Raw genomic sequence first — 22,205 nt, forward strand, 5'->3', positions numbered from 1 at the left:
TAACCTAAGAGATCAAGTCCATGTCCCTTCATTTTACAGATAAGGAAAATGAAGTGCTCAAAGGTCTCAATGAGAAATGCCTCTCTCTCATTGGTATGTTTTTACCTCATTGTAAATGGAACTAGATATCCAGGGTATTTCCCACCATACCTTGTAGCTGCCACCTTTCTAACTCCTCTTCCTGTGTTAAATTTCTCAGTTCCAATGTAAGTTCCTTAAAGGCAGGGCCTATCTTGCTTGCTTGTAATTGTACAGTTAAATTTTTATCTTTCTATTTATCTATAATTTCCTTTATGTACCATATTATGTTTACAAATTCCTTTTTCCAATGTTGCAAATATACAAAAAAAAAGCCCAGAGGCTAAATGATATAACGCAATGACACTCATGTAGTAAATAGAAGTCTAAAACCTCAAACCCAAGATTATCTTATTCCAAATCCCTTTTTATAATGCTACGGACTAGAATATAGTATATGATGTTAAACAAAGAAGATTAATTATTTTGATCACCATTTCTCAATATTCATAGATATTAGCAATCATTAAGTATTTATTAAGTACCTGCTACATACCTAGCACTGTACTGTGTTCTAAGAATATAAAGACCAAAGATAAGGCTGCCTCTATTTGATTCTCCTATTTGTGCCTGCTTCTAGGCAAAATAAAGAAATCAAATTTGTCTAACACATTATAAATACAGCCATAGGGATGAGATGTCTGCTTAACCTGTCTCCCCCAAACCATCTGTTTTTCAAACTTGCCTTTACTTTCCACAGAAATGACCTTTAACAGTCCACAATTGCTTTCAAGGCAACATGGTAGGAAAAGCATTGATCTTAGAGTAGAAGGAACTAAAGTTGTTATGGTCACCCTGTAGAATTTACATTCTTTCCAACACATTTCTAAATGTTACCCCCTCCCTTGACTGTCCATACCAACTTCTCTCTACACTCCCCAAATCATTAAGCTATCATGACAGTACCTTTCTTTGTATATAGTGCCTCACATTTTTCAAAGTACTTTTATATATCACATGGTGTTTGAGTCTTGCCAAATAGACAGGGAACATACTCTCATACTTTGTAAGAGAAACCTAAGGCTCAGAAACATTAAATGAATTGGCCAAGGTTGTGTAAATAGTGGCAGAATCAGGGTTTAAATTCTTTACTCTTAGTATAGAGCATGAAGGTTCCCAGGTAAGCCGTATCTTATGTTGATAATTAAAGTTTCTGATTCCTGGGAGGTCCACGCTGATTTCTTTTAGCACCTGGCTATGTAAGCCAGTGAATGTTTAGCAGTTAAAAATGATAGCACAGGTATTCTTTTTCACTGTATTTTTTAAATAGGACCTGTAATTTTATTGGTAAAAGAAACTCTCAGTCAGGAAATTCTTTCCATCTTTGCAGATACATATGTGTTCTCCAACTTATAATCAGAGAGAGTGACCAGAGGCACGGAAGACTTAAGTAACTTACCCGGTGTTGCACAGGCAGGATGAATTAAAGGCTGAACCTGAACTGATTCTAAGGTTGCTAAAACTCCTTCACTTTTGTCATACTATAAAAGGTTCACATTTTGATCATGCTTTTAATGACAAAAAAAGCATCAGTTTTAGGAAAGTTAATATGGCATTATAAATTTCAGTATCCAGGGTATTCTGGAAGAAAACTAGGCCTACTCAGTTTCATAGGTGACAACTTTTCCCTTAAAAAAATTAAACAAAAGATTCCTTTCTTTCCATGAGAATAACTGGGGGGAAAACTGACAGTTCTTGTCTTATTGTAGCAAATGAAATATTTGAGTTGACATTTTTTGGGGGAAAATTATGGATGGTACTACAGGTAAAGTACTTTGCATGGAAAATGAAGCCAGCAAATGTCAAATATATAAAAAGGGCTTCCCAGGAAAAATACCACTTTTCACTAATATGAAACAAGCATTTTCCAAATTTTCGCATGAGTGGAGAGTGTACTGTATTATGACTTTCTGAGAACAAAATCACCCACTTTTGGACATAAGTACTACAAAGGTGGAATGATGAATAGCTATCAAAATGGCCCAAATTATTTTCAAATAGACCACATCCTACTTGGAATTCTCATTTCCCACCTTATCTTCAAGACAAATGAATAGATGTTCAAAAAATTGTCCTTAGCAGATTTGTTTTCCATTTTATAGCAGACAGTAGAACTCACACAAAACTTCTAAACTCTGAGACCATGAAAATATGGAAATAGTAATTGAGTCAATGTAATTCAATTTGATACACTTTTATTAATCACCCCCTGTATACAAGTCTTTGTGGTAGCAAAGGAGCTAAAGACAAAAGTGAAAAAAGTACCACAATTCTTGCCTTCAAGAAGTTAAATCTGACATGGGTGATCCCACATACAGAAAGAATTATGTTAGAATATGTTCACTGGTTACATAATGATCTGAACAAAGTACTTTGAGAAGTTTGAGGCATAAGAGGTAGCTTCTAGCTGGTGGCAAATTGTAAAGGTGAACAAAATATGCTTAAACACACTAGATTTGGTACTGTACTATTGAAACTGGAATTGTTGAGTGTTAAATGAAAATTTGTAAGTAGTTAGAGGTAAAAAGAGGGGAACAGGTGTGGAGGATGCCAGGCCTGAAGTCAAAAAGACTCATCTTCTTGTATTCAGATCTGGCCTCAGACACTTACTAGCTGTGTGACCCTGGGCAAGTCACTTACTTAACCATGTTTGCCTCAGTTCCTCATCTGTAAAATGATGTTAAAAAATACTCCAGAATCTTTGCCAAGAAAACCACAAGTGGGGTCACAAAGAGTCATACATGATTGAAAAACCACTGAGGGGTAAAATGAAATGTAAGTGCCTTTGTCATTATTCTATTAATTACTGTTTACCTAGTATTTGTCACATTTTAAAACATTAAGAAGCAAAGTGGTATAGTTGATATGATCAGGCTGAGAGTCAAGAAGATTTGGTTTCAAGTCCTGCCCCTCATATATATATATGACTTCATGATCAAGGAAATCTCTTAACCTCTAAGTGTCCCTGACAATGTTATAAAAGTATAAGGTGAAGAATAGTTTCAGATTTGGAGAGAGAGAAGAAGGCAATTGAGGGGGGTGGAGAGAGAGAGACAGAGAGAGAGAGAGAGAGAGAGAGAGAGAGAGAGAGAGAGAGAGAGAGAGAGAGAGAGAGAGAGAGAGAGAGAGAGAGAATTAACAGTAGTTTACTCCCAGTAATCTGAACATCTAAACATTCAAATATGCCAGCCTCAAAAGAGAATGTACTCAAGTTTGGACCTTATACAAATAGATGAGAAATATATTGTCTAACAATAAATATTTTCGCTATTATTAAAGTACTAGCTCTCTGTTCCATACATAGCAGTCAATAGTCAAATGGCAATTGTATTCAAGGTAGCATGTTAGGAAGACTACTGATCTGAGTCATAGGACCTGAGTTCAAAATTGAGCTCTGACTTTCAAAATCTAAATTATGTTGAGCCAGCCACTTCATCCATATAGGTTTCGTTTTCCTCATTTGTCGAATGAGGTTGGGTAGATTTGACGTTATCTTATTTTTCTTCCACTTCTAGATTCCAACTCTAGATCTATGATCCTTTTAAGAATTCTTTCATCAAGGGGCAGCTAGGTGGCACAGTAGATAGAGCACTGGCCCTGCAGTAAGGAGGACCTGAGTTCAAATCTGGTCTCAGATGAAACACTTGACACTTACTAGCTGTGTGACCCTGAGCAAGTCATTTAACCTCAATTGCCTAAAAGAAAAAAAAAAAGAATTCTTTCATCAAGAGTGTACTGAATGCACATTTTATACTCATCAAGCTCTAAAACAACAAAAACTATCTTTCTGATCTATGTTGCTTTTGTCTAATGTAGGTCAGAATTCTCATACAAAATATCAAATTAAAATAGGAAAGATAACTAACAACATAAGATACTTTCTTTCACTATTTTTCTCTTTCTCTCCTTCCCCTTCCCTCCCCTCTCCTCCCTTCTTCTCTCCTCTCCTCTTCTTTTTTAAGACTGAGTCTTCCTATCTTACTTATGCTAGAAGGGCAGGGGCAATTTGTGGGCCTATTCTGAATTTCATTTAGTCAGAATGGAATGGAGCTTTGACTTTCTCCATTTTCTAATAGCCCCTCCTTGGGAAACCTGATCACTGTCTGTTTCTGGGGAGTGACCACAGTAATGTTAAAGTACAGATATTCTATATGATTAATGCCCTGTAGCTTTGCACTCCTGAGCTCAAGAGATCTACCATCCTCAAACTTTCCAGTAGTTAGGGTTCCAGGTGTGCACCATCATATCTGCTTCTCTATTTCTTTTCCATGTTTGAAGGTACTGTGTTACAACATGAATTTCAGACTTATAGATATACAATCAGATGCACATTTTGAGTAGAAGGGGGCAAAAGTCAGAATGAAGAAATAAAAAATAAGAAAAACAGAATATGTACTCTCTTGGAGTATGAATCACAAATATGGGAATAGGGCAATCACTTACCTACTCTTTACAAGGCAACAAACTGTTTTTTGTGGAATACAAAAAGCTAGTTTCTTCTCTAAGTGGGCATGATGAACTCAAGGGTCTGAAACAAGTGAAGACTACATTTACAGAGCAGCATCTGACAAGTGCAGATTGATATAGTACACACTCAATCTAGAGTACAGATGGAGTGCTGAGTATAGAAGTGAAGAGATTAAAGTCATATTAATCATGAAAGGCAGGAACAATAGGAAAGAACCTTGACATTTCAGCATGGAATCTTGTGAAAGACTTGAGAAGGGGAATGGAAAAGGAGAAAAGGTGGATATATTTTAGCTTTAATAGTTTTAAGGTCTAGAAGATTAATTCCAGACTGGATAAGTACAGAAAGGCAAAAGTTAAACTAGGAGATGCCCAAATTATAGTTTCATGACAGAATTTATTACATTCAATGAAATGTCAGAGCTATTTCTCTAAGAAATTTTTTTTCTCATTTTTATTGGGATAGATAACTTTGTGAATTGAAAACAGATGTTTATACTACTCCGATATTATTGTATGCATTAGATTACTTATGCATTTCTTTGCAAGTATCCTGTCCCAGATACTACTGTCTGTGTAACCCTGAGCAAATCACCCAACTCTAAACCTTGTTTTACTCATCAGTGAAATGGGAATGATAATGGCATCTGCCCCCTCTATGTTGTGAAGATAAACTAAGATTACATATGTAAGACATTTCACAAACTTTGAAGTACTAAAATAACATAAAAATACTACTACTATTAAGGGTTTTGTTCTTGTGTTTCTATTATCTCATGAAATTCATATATAAAAAGTCTTTGGACAATAATCCTAATATTTTTATAATTGAACTCTTGGCAGACAATTGCATGGGTGGATTAAATGATTGCTTATTGGTATTGAATAAACATGTTGGGATGTAAGCTCATCTCTTTTAGACTCAGAAAATATCTTTAGGAAAACTTGAGTGGTAGACAGGATGACAAGAATGATACATCTTCATTCTGTTCCCACATGACTTTCAACTATTTTACTATGTTTCCATATTTTCTTAGATTATGTAATTTGGTATAGCACATTCATTACAACATTATTCTTAAATATTTATGAAATATTGTTACATCTAGGTAACAGTAGGCAACAACAGCCTTGTCTGTGCTGATACTCTAGTTCCCATGATGTTTATTTGTTGAATCATCAAGCATGTCATGGGGAGTTTATTTATAATAGAAGATTTGTTGTGGGGTTTTTTTGTTTGTTTGTGAAGCATATTGAACTTCTGGTATATAAATCTGGACAAAATGTTGGACCTGGAGTCTGAGACACCTGAGTTCACATCTTAGCTCAGGCTCCTACTATCTGTGTGATCCTGGGCAAGTCACTGACTTATCATGTAAAATGGGAATCATAACAGCACCTATCTCACAGGGTTGTGAGAATCAAAGAAAATAATACTTGTACAGGACTTCACAAAAGAGATACTACACAAAACTTCCACCTCTCTCTCTGTTTGATGCCTTAAAAGAATTTTGGCTCTAATTCACCTCCCTATGTGATTTCTGTATTCTCTGATCAGGAAAACTTAACCGTGTGCCAGAGGAATAACTCATTTTTCCTAGTGGTTTCTTCTGTCCACTCCATTTTCACTTCATACTGATAATCTGGGCTTTATAGAATCATTACATTATCAAATTAGCAGATGGGCATAATCAAAAGTAGCAAAGAGTATCTACTGACTGTCCCCCATGATTTAGTAATTTACTAAATCACCGTAATTTAGTAAGTTTGGTCATAGTTTAGAAATGAAGGCGTTCCCTCTCTGTCTCTGTATGTCTCTCTCTCTCTCTCTCTCTCTCTCTCTCTCTCTCTCTCTCTCTCTCTCTCTCTCTCTCTCTCTCACACACACACACACACACACACACACACACACACACGCTCTCTTTATCTCATTCTCTTGCTTTGTCAGTCTCTTGCTCTCTAGCTCCTGATTTCTCCCTTCTCCCTTCCACTTTTTCTATTTGCTTATTAAATTGATTGTTGTCAGATACCAAATTCCTCTTATTTTTAGATAAAGAAACTTTATTCAATGAGATTATGACTTGTCCAAGGACACATAGGTGATAAGAAGTCAATTTAGGATTCAAACCTATGTCCTCTGGATCCAGGTTTTGTATTTTTCCATTTTATCTACCTCTGTTATAGGAGATATAATACCAATATATTAATGTTTACCAGGTCCTTCATGTATCTTGCCCTAAAGAATGGAAATTCACTCTAGGAGAACAGATTAAAAGGTATTTTACTTGATTTTTTTTACTAAAGTGGTCTAGAAATTCTCATACAGATACAATAATGAAGTATTTTCAAAGGAATATTGTACTTGTCTTTAAAATGTGTTAATTCTATCTGAAGTGTTCAGAACTAATTTTTGTTCATTAATTAAAAAATCAATATGTATTTTGGATGGGCCAGTGTCCATTGTTTTGAAATTCACAGTAATATAGTTTGATTCATAACTAAAATAAAAAAAACAATACTTTTCCATTTATCAAATGTCTCTCCCAAGTAAAGTATTAAATTCAAATCTACTGTATTATGTATTACACAATTGGAAAGTAACATAAAACACTGAAAATCTGATCTGTGAGAAATATGCAGAGTTAAAACAAATATATCAAGTATTGTATGTAAACTACTGTTTGATAAAAATGCTTCCTTTTCACAAACAGAATAAAATAGCAGAATCATGAAAGGATTTAAGAAAGCTTCACAAAAGCTTAATTCCAGTGTATTTTGCTGAGGGAGGTGGCAAAGGGTAATTCCTTCCAGAGCCATATCCCTGTCTCCCTCCATGATCATCACGTCATGGTGGATAACTGCCTGGTCCTCCTACTAGTTGATATTGATTTTGTTGAAATTTTGCATTTTGAAATTGTAGCATACAGTTCCAAGGCAGCAGAGGTTCAACTGTAGCTCTATCAAATCTTGGTTGATGGAAAAGGGAAGTAAGGCCTCTCTAGAAATCACACGGTCTCATATTTGACCTGATCTTTGGAATCTGTTCTTGTCCTCTTATCATTGGCCTATAAATTTCCCTGGTGATTTCCAGGTGATGTAGTATTGTTTTAAGATCCACCTCTTGGTATGATGTGACCTAGTGTCCTAAATGCTGACTGATCTAAGTGAATTGGCTGAACTGGCCTTCTGTCTTAGTTAAAGCCAAGCTGTGGTCTTCATTGCTGTCCATTGCTGGATTTTTCCCAATCACCCAATCACTACAGTTGCAGGCTTTCTTGTTCCTGGTAGCACTGTAGTTTTAAAAATGTAATTTTCTGTAAAATGTGGATCTTCAAAGTTCATACTGATAGCAATGTTCTGTGTCAAATTTTGCAACACTGGAATAGGAGAATATACTATTTGATTTGGAACAATGGCTTCATCATGTAAAGTAAGTTTTACTTGGATCCCAAGACAAAGTTCAGGTGGTAAATCTACTGCCTCTGTGGAACCTGTTTTGTACAGTTCTGAAATAAAATCACTAAGTGGATGGTATTTCCCAACAAACGTTACATTGCCACCAAGACTATTTCTTCTAGTTTTATCAGGTGTAAGGTTAGGATAAACTTCTTCCAGAGCAGCTCTCAGATGATGTTCATCAACAAATAGGGCAACACCTTGCCAAGCATATTTCTTCCCTTTCAAATCAGTTGGTTTGTACCGCTGTACTGTACATCCCACAACCTATCTTCAGTATGGAAGTCAGTTATATTTGATTTAGGGTCACTCATAAGCTACTGCCATGAGGGAGGTAGAAAGTTACCACTTGCAGCTGGAAATACCCCCATAAGTTGCTCCAGTGGTTTAAATGGTCTTGTACCCTTTTCAAAATCAGAGGGCATATCTGCAATACCATCAAAGTCTGAAGCAAATGGTGCATAATGGAAAGGATAACAACACTTCCAGTAAGCACAGCACTGGTAATAATGTTGAAAAACCCAAAATAGTCCTTCAATATAAGACTGCACAGCTTAATGATGAAATTTCTCATTAGCCGTATCAACATCAAATTGGTTCTTATAATACTGTTGCTCCCAACAAGATACCCATAGTAACCTGACATTATTCTCTGGCTCAGGTTCACTGTCACTATCTTCGGCTTTTTGTTATTCATCCTCCTGGAGATGGGGAGCCATCAGAAGTGAAATTTAAATTGGGAGATATTGAAGGACTAGAGTTATTGTTCATTCTCATTTCGTAGGTTATTTGTCTTGGATTACTGGCTACTTTAGATCCATGTGAATTTCTTGCACCAACACCTTGCAAGGGGTAAAAATTTCAACTAGGAACAATAGCTGGCTGATCCCTCCTCATTTTTTTTGCCTTCTTTTAAAACGTTCCTCATCACTTTTCTCTCTTAAAAAAGTGCTATTCTCAACTTCACCAACAGATAACATGATCATTTGTACTCTCTGCAGGTTGATATAACCATTCTCTTTAAGGTACATCCCACCTCCCAACCCCCCTTTAGGTACCACCTTTTTGTATATGTTAACTAAATAGTCAATTACTCCTTCCCTAATCTCCACAGATGGCAAATGTGGAAAGAAGTCATTTCACACAAAGAAACACATGAAAACCCAGTCATTGATGCTCCTCTCAATATCAACAGTAAATGGCAGGCTGGCAAGAGTTAATTCTCTTTCTAAATACTCCCAAAGCATATTTAACTGAATGTAGATAAACTCTCCTTCTGAAATAGAAAGACTTTCTTCAAACTGATCTTGTTCTCCCTGTTTTTCACTTGGCAAACTCTGGCAGTCCTTGACCTTGTGCCTGAACTGATTAGAAAAACCACATGATTTTAGTTTGTTGACTTTGAATTCTTCCCTAATAATTGCAGTTTGGTTAGTGTGTGGCAAGTCTAACCATAATGAGATCAGCATCCACTCCACATAAACAATGATGAATGTTTGGGTCATGGTTAGGTTGAGCTCTTTGTCTTCTAATATAATCCACAATTTTATGTTCGCCTTTCACCAGGAGCACTAGCATCAGATAAAATAACTGTCAAATTATTTCCCACCCATGGTCGTTATTTAAATGCGCGGCAATTTAACATTGAAGTCGTTTAGCAAGATTATTCACAAATTCAGAACCTGGTGTGATACAATTGCTGTCAAATATTTCTTTGATCTCATCTGTAGAAGAAAGCCACCTTTTGACAATATTCCTTCCCTGACTCGTTGCTTCTTCACAGTTGCTTCCACTTTTTCCTTTGATTCTGTCTACCTCCTGTAATGCTGCTGGTTCATTTTACCACATGGAACAACTCCGTCTCTTCCCATTTAGAGAAGTCATCTTGGTCTTACTATATTGAAGAGTCTATCAATATATTCAAAAATTGCAACCATCATTTCACCTTCACTTTTGGGTGTTGGTTTATCTTCTGGATGTGTACAAGGATGGATGATTACATTCATATCCAAATATAAACTATCAGACTCAGTTTCATTTGGATTAAGTTTACTGGTTATCAACTGGGATCTTGACACTATTTCATTCTTTGGAATTTTCCTCCACACAGTTCACAATGATGGATGGATACTTGTGGCTCAGCTGGTGAAAGAAAACCTAGACTCCCATGGTGTCAACTGGGTGCTTTTTGAGTTAGCAAGCCCGGTCCCTGGGGTGCAGGGATGGGGGAAAAGTGATTGAGTTTTTATATGTTTATTCTAATATCCATGGTACTTTCTACGAGCATAAGAGGTTTTATGCATTAATGTCAATAATAATAAATATGACTATAGTATTGCCAACATATTATACAATGTAATATTAATATGGCATGTTAATAACATTGATCAATTGCTATTATTATTAATGCACATCTATAATTGAAATTACTTTATACCTAAAAGTCTGTCTATGGAAACTTAAAAATCCTAATTGCCATTAAATGTTCATAGTATGTTTTTTAATATGGTCTACTCTTACCGCAACCTTCTAGAATTATCTGGTTTCTATCAAAGCTCTTGCAACAGCAGAGAATAGATAATAAAAAAGAAAAGAGAAGAGAAAAGAAGGGAAGAGAAGAGATGAGAAGAGAAGAGAAGAGAAGAGAAGAGAAGATTAGGCAGGGCAAGGCTAAAGAAAACACTTGTTTGATGAAGAAACAAATCCTGAATGCCACAAAACATGAAGATAACACTTCACATATTATTATTGCTAAACTTGTGCTATGCATGCACACACACACGCACACATACACACAACACACATACACGCAGTGCTCCAATTAGCTGTCAAAATGAACTCAAATTTTATTGTGACTCTAATATGTACTGCAAGACATTGACTAGAAAAGATTGGATGGTTCCATCATGACTTAAAGAATTTATAATGTACTTAGGGACGTAATATATGAAAATAGGACAGTGTAATTGCATAGGGATTGGAGGAGGAGTGTCTTTTCAGAAATGTGAGCATTAATTAGAGATAAAGACATAAGAAAAATAGAAAATGATTGGAAAGGGAGTGGAAATAAGAATTAATGTCAACTACCCCACCACAGCAGTATTCAGGGGTGACAGCAGCCTAGAGAATAGTGGCAACTATGGTCACAATTGTGGCTACCGGGTGAGAAGCCCTTTCCCATATAGAAAACTATCCTTGTGGACATGTGAAAAGAAAAAAAACCAAACAAACAGCATTTGCTTTGTTCAAAAGTTCAGTGTGACAAAATAAATCACTCAGTTTTGTGTGCCCCTAAATCTACATGCGTATTTACAGCTATTTCCAAAACACAATGTAATAAGTCAAGAAGGATGGGAAGAATAAATTTGGGAGATGTATAAAGAAATGTTGGATTAAAATGTTGGGGTGTAAATCTTCAACTATATCAGACATCCCAGATCTCTGAAACATGTATTTTCCAAGGGGAATAAAGAACAGTGAATAACTCCATCCTCCTCATTTTAAAGAATGATAGATAGAGGAGGTTTTGCTATACAACTATCAGATCAGGATGTCAGAAAACAACATTGTCAGCTCCCTTCCATGTATGAAAAGAAAGGGAGTAAGAGAGAGATAGAGAAACAATAAATATAGTAGATAGCTGGCCCTGGAGTCAAGAAAATAAATGTACACAAATATACATATATGTGTATACTCACAATGCACACACACACATGTGTACCTATGTATATGTATAAACACATATATACACATGTACACATTTAAACACACATGTGTGTTTAAAGCTTAGCATAGTAGTACAGCATAGGCGTTATAAATGCTTATTCTCTTGCCTTCCCTACGTTAAAGACATTATGTGTCTGGACCAATTCTCTCTCTCTCCATATCTCCATCTCTATCTCCACATCTCTCTCTTTTCCCTACTGCCATTAATATAGATTAGATTATATATCTTGTATCATACATTGATTTCATTATAAATGCATTGGTTTAAAATATGGGAGAATAGTATATGATATGCTCATATTAAAATTGTTTTTAATTTGCAAGGCAATACTTTGAATTAATTTGTAGTGCTTTTTGTAGAAACACATTTATTTCTTACTTTAAAAAAATACCTGCTAGTTAAATGTATCCAACTATGAAAAGGAGAATGTAATAAAAAAAATTAATATGGATTAAAGTTATTTGGTTTTAAAATAATTTTAGATGATATCCATTAAAATTAGTAAAAAAATCTTCCTTTAAACAAAAATTATTTCCTTTTTATGAAATTAGATTGGTCATACTACAAATGCACTTTTGATGAAACCCATGATATGGATTTGGTGATACTCAATGTCCTTTGAGGTAAAAAATAAAATTAATCTCTTAGACATTCATTAAAAATGCATACCTAGTAATACAAAAAAAGTATCAGAGGTGCGTTTTTGCATACACAGGTAGAAAAATAAGTTTGTTATTTTCAAGCAGAGAGACAGATTACATAATAACAATAAAAAATAATAATAGTAATAGTTGGTATTTATGTAGCCCTTGAAGGTTGGTAAATCAGTTTATATGTGTTATAACAGTGTAGCACTTCAGAAACTTATACAGTACAGTGAAAATAAATGATCTGACTGCTTTCACTGATTTTCATATTGTTCAGATTGGCTTTGTACCAGACTTAGGTTTCATGAATACTCTGTCAAAGATGCTCCCTTCCTATGTAGGGGATACCCTGGTGTTGCCTTGGAGACATATTACAACCATTTCTTGAAGTAAGGAAACTTTTCAAGGCTGACTTAAAAACAAAACAAAACTGTAGCAATCTTATTTCATAGAATCTTTAGACAGGAATGGGGGGGGAACAAATTCTGTGAAGGAAAAATTGTTTTTATTTTGGTCTTTGGAATCCCTAGGCTTAGCACTATGTCCAACACAGAGTAGGTGATCAAGAAGTGTTGCTTAAATTGAATTGAATGATACCAACTTTGATCATGTATATATCTATTTGCCTTTGTCAATTATCATCATGTCCCTTCTATGTATAGCATCTGCATTTTTCCAAACATGAAATGAATTTTTAAATGTTTAAAATAAAGTTTCTTTTAAAATAAGAATAATTTTAACCCAATTCTCCAATAAACTAGTAAGGGACTGGTCTCACTCAAATTTGAAGAGAGAAATCTCTGCTTCATTTCTCAGTTTTGTGTAATTGGCAGCCAGCCACATGACCCATTTGTGTTTTCTCTGGTGTCTTTTTACTTTCAAAAAAGGCATAAAAATGTATTAAAACCATTGGCCATGAAAGAATGTAGAAAGGGGTAGAGGAAGTTGGAGGGCTATATATTTCATGCTATGGGAAAGAGATTTGAGAAAAAAATAGAAAAGACAATATGTTGTCACTCAATTAACCTTAATTCTAAAAGTAAGCCTTAAGGCTAGCTAAGCATATTCACCCATGCTTTCGGACAATAGTTTGATTGTGACCAAACAAAAAAGGCATTGAGAGGCCAAGACCCCAAGCAGACAATAAAATAGGCACAACACCTACTTAATATTACATCCTAAATTACAGTTTGTTAGAAATGTGTATATGTGTATATTGAAGCACCATAACCTTAGTTAAGAAGACCCAGGTTCAAGTCTGGCCTCAGAAACATACTTGCTAGGTGACCCTAGGCAAATCACTTAACTTCTCAGTGATTCAGGCTATTCTTTAGGTCTATAAATTACAAAGAAACTGCCAGGCTGCCTAAGTGGAATAAGTTTCCACACCCTCATAAAAGCGAAAATAAATGTGCAGTAATTAGAAATATCAAGTATTTGAAAATTTCCACTGTTAAATTGAAAAGTCTTTTTGCCCTGTCCCTTTCCTCTGAATGAACTGATAACATCACTTCCTTGGAGTCTTTTATTAAATTCAGTTAATATGAATAAGACCCTGAATTCAAGTCAGTTTGAATATAATGTGGAGAAAAGTAAAGTAAAAGAAGAAACATGGATATTTGTTCTTTTTCTAGAAAAGTAAGTCCTTAATTTTTAGTAATGACATCCAACCTATATTTAAATACATTAGTTGATGAGATATGGGTTGACTGATCCCTTTCCTATATAAGACAGCCAATTTATAATTTGTAATTGCATTTTGGTTATCCTGTCCCCTGTGGGGTTGAAGTCTGTATCAAATAGAAGAGCTGAGGACAGAATGTCATATTACCTATTAAAACCAGCAATCAGCAAAGGGAGTAGAAGATTATTTTCTTAATCAATATTTTATGTTACATTTAATAAAACATATTATATTACATGGACTAAATGCCCAATGTTGCATATGAAAAATAACTTATTAGTCTTTTTAAGACTAATTTTGGAGGGGTAAATAACTTAGAAAATATTATTCAATTTCATTAACTGAAAAAATGCATTTCGCACTTCATCCCTATGTAAGAATATAAAGAGATCCTTCAAATAAAAAAATAAATAAATTACCTACCTCAGTTCATTTATCATTCCTAGTGTAGATTAGATTAGGAGGGTAAAATTTTTAATCACACACAATATTAACTCTTTTGCTGATGAAAATATAGCTGTTTAAACTGAATTAGAAAGAATGACCTGTGTTTGTATGGCATCACCTGGAGAAGCAGGCATTGTCCTTGAAGACAGCTATACTTGTTAAAATAGGCAGCTTGAATCAGTTTTTAGTCAAAATAATTCATGTGAGAGTTTGCTCAAACATTTTCTTAGAAAACTTTTTTTTCAACTTTTTTGAAGTAGTTAACATACATTAATATCCTGACTTTATTGGCAGGGACTCCATCGTATAAAAAGACAGTGTTCCTTCCTGGGAGTGTTCAGGCTGAATGTACACCAAAGCAAATATCTAGATGAAAAAGTGATAAAATGTGCCTATTTGGCATTGTTTGACAGTAGCCTGATTCAGTGATAATTGGGGCCTGCTTTTATTTTCATTAAATGCATGGACTTGACATTCAGTGCAATTCAGTTTGTATAATCTTACCTACAAAGTTTCTCTAAAACAAAGGAGTCAACTTTCTTTACTCTATATTAATATTATGATTACTCTCAAAATATTTAGTTTTCATTTTCTTTCCAAAATGTACTTCATTGTTCTAGGTTAACACACTGAAAACCTCATCCTTGTCTTTACTCCAAATTCCCCAAGGGTATTTTATAAGAGTTGCTATTTAGAGACTAAAAGGTTTAGGCAAGCAATAGTAATTATTTCATCGGAGTCACCAACTTGATTTTCCTGCCTCTCAGCTGTCCTTGTTTTCACAGGCCAGAGACCATCTGTCTAGACAGGTGTTATCTCACTGGTATCTAAAAGTAGAAACTGAACATCATTATTTTTTGAGTTCTATTTAGAAACTGCAACTACTGTAATAAAGCTGCTCTGGTCCAAACTGTGCATGGTTACAGATCTCTTGCTTAGAACAGATGGACTGCAAAGTGGCATATTTTGCATGAACCAGCTGTGGACTACAGTAATGAATAAAAGCTGTAGGCATCAGTTATACTACATAGCAATGACATCAAAAAACAGACCTGATGTGTAATGTAAAACCTACTAGCACAGGATGATAGATGAAGAACTGAAATAGACATCAGAGGTCATATAGTAAAACCTCATTTTGCTAATGAAAAAAATTTAAGGCCATAGAGGTTAAATGACTCACCCAAGGTCACACAATTAGTTAAAAGCAGAGGTGGCAGTTTAGTCCAGGTCATATAACTCCTAAAAAGAGTATTAATTCACTACACCACAAATGACAAATATGACATTCCTTCAATAGGAGTTTTTTATGATGCCATTACAATGCAAAAAAAGTATGTGCAGACCATCCATGAATTACAGATAATGAACTTTCATTTAGGTTTTGGATAAGGTATGTTCTAGAAGTCCCCAGTTAGAATGCAGATTACCTTGCCCAAGAGAAGAGTTGTTTTAGATGTGACTTATGGGTGGCTGAAGAGTACTATAATTAATATTCTTGTGTGCATTTTGGGATTAAATGGGCTTTTATGCCCTATCCTTAATTTCAGGGCTTTAAACTCATCTTATTTCATTTATTTCTTTCTAGACTTTCACCTCTTCCCCTTATTCCAACCAAGCACACTTACATTCTCTTTACACACGGTTTTACAATAGGTTTAGTTTCAGAATGGATGGAATTCTGAGCATTATCTAGGGTGTAGCATCAGAGAGATGATAGACCTGGAGGCCTAGGGTGTAATATAAGGTCAGATAGAAATTCTTTGGGTTTGTAAATTCGTAGCTGCTGTAGGGTGTTTGGGGGGCATAACTGAAGAGCAATTGTTAAGGCCCACTGGAAGGGTAGATGATAAGGCTGAGTGGACTACCATCTTAGCAAAATATAATATATATGTTGTCTCCCCTAATAACAATGGAAGCTTCTCAGGAGAAAGGTCTGTTTGCTTTTCTATTTGTATTATCAGTTCTTAGCATAGTTTTTGGTATGCTCTAAGTGCTTAATACATGCTTTAATCATTCCATGAAAGAATGTTTTCTGTAAAGCTGTGTGTAAAGAGAAAATGTCAGGCAATCAACTGAGCACTCAACTTGGAGTTAGGAAGACTTGAGTTTGAATCCTGTCTCGTTTTCTAGCTGTGTGACCTAGGGTAAGTTATTTAACCTCTCTGTTTCAGTTCCACATATGTAAAATAAAGATAATATTATCCATCTCTCAGTGTTGCTATGAGGATCAAATCAGGTAATATACATAAAACTTTGTAAATCGTAAGGGGCTCTTATACTTTCTACTTTCCAGAGCACTTAAATACACATGGACTTATTTAAGCCACATAGTTAACCATATGAGGTAATTGAGGGAGTTATATAATAAGTAAATTGAAGCTGAGAGATTCTAAGTGATTTACTGAAGTCACACACAATACACACACACACACACACACAATGCTGGTAGATCCAGAACCAAATAAACCCAAATTCAGGGTTGTTTTCATTTTTGTTTTTGTTTTCCCTTTTATTACTCCATGTTTTCCACTGCCAAAGAAAACAAATCTTCAAGATTTGTCCCATTTCACTATTCATTGTGAATCTCAGCAGTAAAATGAAACTTCAGTCACCTCATCCATTTCTTCATTCTGGTGGCTGACTAAATTCATCTAGAAATTTATTGAGTATTGATTCTGAATAAAGCAATGTGTGAGATATTGAGGAAGGGAATCAACTATATAGAAGACACTTTTCACTTACATGAGAAGAATGAACATAAGATCTTGAAGATGAAGATGATATGTAGGAACTCAACAAAGAGCAAGGCATTAACAATGCAGATGCTGAAGCTAGTGGATCACGTGAGTTTGTGAGTTCTTAGCTGCGGCAGAACTAGTCAATTGGGTGTCCACACTACATCCAATATAAATATGGTGAGCCCTTGGGAGCAGAAGGTTGCTAGATTACATAAGGAGGGGTGAACTAGCCCAGACCAGGAACGAAACAAGTCAAAGTTTCTTCTTCAGCACTGGGACTGGGCGGTGAGTGGCTGTTGTACTTTCACAAAACAAAATGAGCAAAAAGCTGATGCAGTGATCTTCTAGGCTTGACACCAAAACATAGCTTCTGTGTCTTACTATCCATGGTCCTCAGCCCAGATTACCCTACACTACACTACAAATAATAGGCAAGCATGGATAGCTTACTATCTGAATCATTAGAGGGAGTACTCACATCATTGAGAACACAGATCCACCCAAGGATTATAGTTAATAGATGAACATGGTGATTCTAAGATTTTACGAATGAGAAAAAGAGACAAAACTAGGTGTGATAAGAGGCAAACAGTGACCACAAAAAACAAACAAACAAACAAAAACCACCTGTGCTTGTTCAGCCAGATTTCTTGATTAAGTTTAAAGGTCAAGTAAGAGTAACCTCATTTTTACTGTATGGAGAATCAGTAATCAACAAATGTTATTGGCATTTCCTTTATGATTTTCTCATATTTCTTACTTTAAACCAAATTCAATTAAAAACAACATATTTAGGGAAGGAATAGATGAAATCTTAGGTTGGCATATTTTATTCCATGCATAATAAACATTAACAGTGTCCTAGAGTCTGAGTCAAATATAGAAGAAACCATGGTCCTTTTCCTGGGGACCAAATCTAAATTAGGTTAGAAGAGAACAAAATAAAATATGTTGAGCAAGGAGTATTTCTAAATTTGTTTGTGCTGCTCTGTCCTGTTAAGCCATAATAAGTTCTAGTGAAATGTTTGCCAAGGAGAAAATAAAGTGAAGTCTCTCCTCCATATAAGGGTGCTATACGTACTCAAACAAATATAAATCAAAGGTCCAAACCAGTAAAACAGGAGAGAGAGAAAATATACCTGTGAAAAAGGGAATTATAGACTTAAAAGAACAGTGATTTTATTTATATGACTATTTATCTTCCAAAAGATATTTTGTATACACCAAGTCAAGGAAAATCAGTATGTAGCTAGTAAGGTCCTTCCAAAGGGAGTTGTAACTGATTAATGCAGCTTTTAGAAATCTCCAAATGGAAGAACAACAATTTTATCTGTCTGCTTGATGTAGAATAAAAGGGAATAGGAATTTACAAAATGTAAGGGTCTCTCACATTTGGGATAGACCTGAATAAGATATGTGATTTGTCCTCATTCCTTTTCTGCAGGACCTTTCAAAGCAGGATTTCCTTCTTCAGGATCAACCCCAGAGACAAAATTTCTTTTATTATTCTTCAAGAAACTTTTTTTTAAGTTAATATCTTAATTGCAATGTGGAAGGGAAGGGGACATAGTAGAGGAAATTAAAAGTGAATGGATATCTTTTTAACCTTAACAAAAATTCCTTCTATAAGTCCCCAACAAGTGGCCATCCAGATTTGACTTGAAAGTGCCAGTGAAAAGGAACCCACCACCAGAATTAGCTCATTTCACTTCTGGTGAGGAAGTTTGAATTTATATCAAGCGTAAATTTGCCTGCCTCAAACTTTTATTTCTTTCAGTGCTGCCCTCTGTAGGCAAACTGAAATAACTAGCCCTCACCCCACCTCTTTTTTTTTTTTTAAACTTAGGAAGCTCTTCAAATACTTGAAAACAGCTGTCATGGCCCTTAAAGCTTTCTCTTCCAGGTTAAACTTCCCTAGATATAACACAGTGACATTTGTGTGCCTTCATGTCCATTCCTTTTACTATGTTTGTTTCTCAATTCCCCCCCTAAAATGGAATATACTACTATAGATATAGTTTAACCAGAGTAAAGAATAGAATAACATTAACTCCGTTGTTTTTGGATGCTACAACTATCTTCATAATTTGTATCAACAGCAATTCTGGTTAGGCCTACAGAAAGGATTTCTGGCTATGAAAGCACTATTAAATATCAAAAATGAGTGTCTGAGGAAGTTGTCAAATCTTAAGAGGCCTACAGAAGAATACAAATAGATGTTTATGCCGGACAAGTTAACAGCAGCCATTACTGGAGAACACACAAACATTTCAAGTTCTCAAAGCTATTACTACAAACATTTTATTATTCTCTTTTTAAACTTGCTAGTTAAATTGGTCTTAAGATGGTTCCTTGACTCTTTACTGACATCTTTGGGGGTTAAATCTTTGTTCATTAGTGTAATTTAATTCAGATCTAAAGATATTTGTCAAATTTGAGTGAATAAGATACATGCTTGTCTTTATTCATTGTCTTCAAGGCATTTCAAAGCAAGATCTCCCTCTTTAGTACCAACCTCAAAGACAAAATTTGTTTTATTATTCTATAAGAAGTATTCTCAAACTTGGTACCTTAACTGCAATGTGGAAAGGGAGAGGGGGTATTGTAGAAGAAATCAGAAGTTACTATCTTTGTCCTAAAATAAAAACTGTAATTGTGTTGGGGTAAAAGACACACACACACACAGACACACACACGTATGTATTGATGAACAAGCAAAGAACAATGCTACACAGTTATCGTGTAACACAGGGAACATTTCAAGGAAAATGAGTATTGAACTCATACTTGGAAGAATTTAATGCTTTTGATTAGAAAAGAAGAATGGTAAAAGATTAACAAGGGATAGAAAATAAATAGTATACACACACATCTTTGTGTGTGTGTATATGTATATATATGTATATGTATATATATATATATATATATATATATATATATATAGAGAGAGAGAGAGAGAGAGAGAGAGAGAGAGAGAGAGAGAGAGAGAGAGAGAGAGAGAGAGTGACAAATGGGCTATCCTGTATAGGCTGAGAGGACCTTGTTTAAAAAATAGTAAACAACGAAATTGAGCAACTTAAAGAAAAAACAACCAGTTCATGGGTCTTATAGAAAATATTACCTCTACTCCATGAATCAAGCAGAACATGCAAAAGCCTTGAAATAATTCCCATTAATTCACCTGTAGACAATTTAACTAGTTCTTCTTTGAAAGGTATTTTTGCGAAGCAATAGTACTAAACAAGGAAGTGCAGTGGGGTTGTGGGCATGAAGATTTAGGACCGTGGGTCACTAAGCCTCAATTCAAGTTCCATCCCTGCTTCTCACTAGCCTTGTATCCTTGGGATACCAGCCACTTATCTGAGCTTAAGTTTCCTTCTTTATAAAATGAAAGGGGTGGATTAAATGATCTCTAAGGGTACCTTTTCATCTCTAACATTCTATGAAAAGTCAATAGGATCTCCATGAAATTTTTTTTTTATTTCCCAGGGAAGAAGAATACAATAAAAAAAAATACAGTGAAATTGCATGCAAATTTTTTACCGATCTTGCAAACCACTCAATTACTTCTGCAAGATCAAAAGTCATTGTAAAAGTGATAAAAAAGCATCTATTTATAAAACTCAACTACAGAGTATTTTCATTATACAAAGCCTCATACTTTGCTTTCTGTTATTAAGCAAGTGATAGCTATAAATGTTCCTTTTTAATATTATTAGTCCTGCTCTCTTGAAATTCTATAGAACTTTTCATTTATAGTGCTAGGAATACTGAAGAGTGATGTTCCCAGCATAGTGGATAATAATAAAAAGGAAATATGTAACAAACCATGTTTAATAGAACTGCCATTGACCCATAGAAATAATTTGTTTGGATAAATAAATGCCTTCTACTGAGTATACCCAGCATAGGTACGAATTGATTTAACCAAAATTAGTATTAACATTACCAGATGAGTTTTCTCCTTCACCTTGGCCTTAAGAATGCTTTTACTTTTTCACCAGAAGCCATATATAAGTTTATCCTGCATTTCTGTTTTTTTCCCCTCCATCTTCCCTGACTGTTCCCCTTAGTTATATACCTTTTCATAGTAAATAGGTGTTCAGAAGTAATTCTACCCATCAGTAAAACCTTGAAGCAATAGTTAATTACAGTCTAGGACTTCACTTCATGTTGTGGGTCAGCACTTCTTAAACAGGGTTTAAACTGGTCATGACCCAAGTTTAAGAAGCTGAAGGGGTTATGAGTGAAAAAATTTAAGAAGCCCTGGATATGTAACCTCATAAGAATGAAGAGTCATTGGGGAGGGTGTAAATAGCATTTTTTTTTTCAAATTACATGTAAAAATAGCTTTCAACATTCACTTTTTATAATATATTGTTTCAATTTTTTTCTCCCTCCCTTCTTCCCCAAAATGGTAATGTGATATAGATTATACATGTGCTGTCATGTAAAAATATTTCCACATTAAATCATGTTGTGAAAAAAGAAACAGGACAAAAGGAAAAATACACACACAAACACACACACACACACACACACAAGTGAAAATAGTATATTTTGATCTGCATTCAGACTCCATAGTTCTTTCTCTGGATGTGGACAGCATTTTCCATCGAGTCTTCGAATTATCTTAGATCATTTTATTGCTGAGAAGAGCTAAGGCTATTGCAGTTGATCACCATGCAGCATTGCTTGTTCTGTGTACAGTGTTCTGCTGTTTCTGTTTACTTCCCTCAGCATCAGTTCATGTAAGTCTTTGCAGGTTTTTCTGAAGTCTGCTTCTCATCATTTCTTATGGTACAATAGTATTCCATTACATTTATATACCACAACTTGTTTAGCCATTCTCTAACTGACGAGTATTCCTTCAATTTCCAATTCTTGGCCACCACAAAAAAAGAGCTGCTGTAAATATTTTTGTACAAGTAGGTCCCTTGCCCTTTTTTAAAAAAAAA

The 22,205-nt window shown here is 35.0% G+C and overlaps 1 protein-coding gene and 1 pseudogene across 3 annotated transcripts in view; one reads left to right on the plus strand and one right to left on the minus strand.

Moving 5' to 3' along the window:
- Positions 1 to 22,205, plus strand: part of CNTN5 (contactin 5) — a 1,537,434-nt gene that overhangs the window by 108,981 nt on the left and 1,406,248 nt on the right. The gene's annotated exons all lie outside the window — the stretch shown is intronic.
- The window catches only part of LOC110214981 (5'-3' exoribonuclease 2-like), a 68,948-nt pseudogene continuing 54,037 nt past the window's right edge, over positions 7,295 to 22,205 (minus strand).

This window comes from Phascolarctos cinereus, unplaced genomic scaffold (assembly GCF_003287225.1).
Source record: "Phascolarctos cinereus isolate Bilbo 61053 unplaced genomic scaffold, phaCin_HiC Scaffold_726;HRSCAF=1367, whole genome shotgun sequence".
Taxonomy (NCBI): domain Eukaryota; kingdom Metazoa; phylum Chordata; class Mammalia; order Diprotodontia; family Phascolarctidae; genus Phascolarctos; species Phascolarctos cinereus.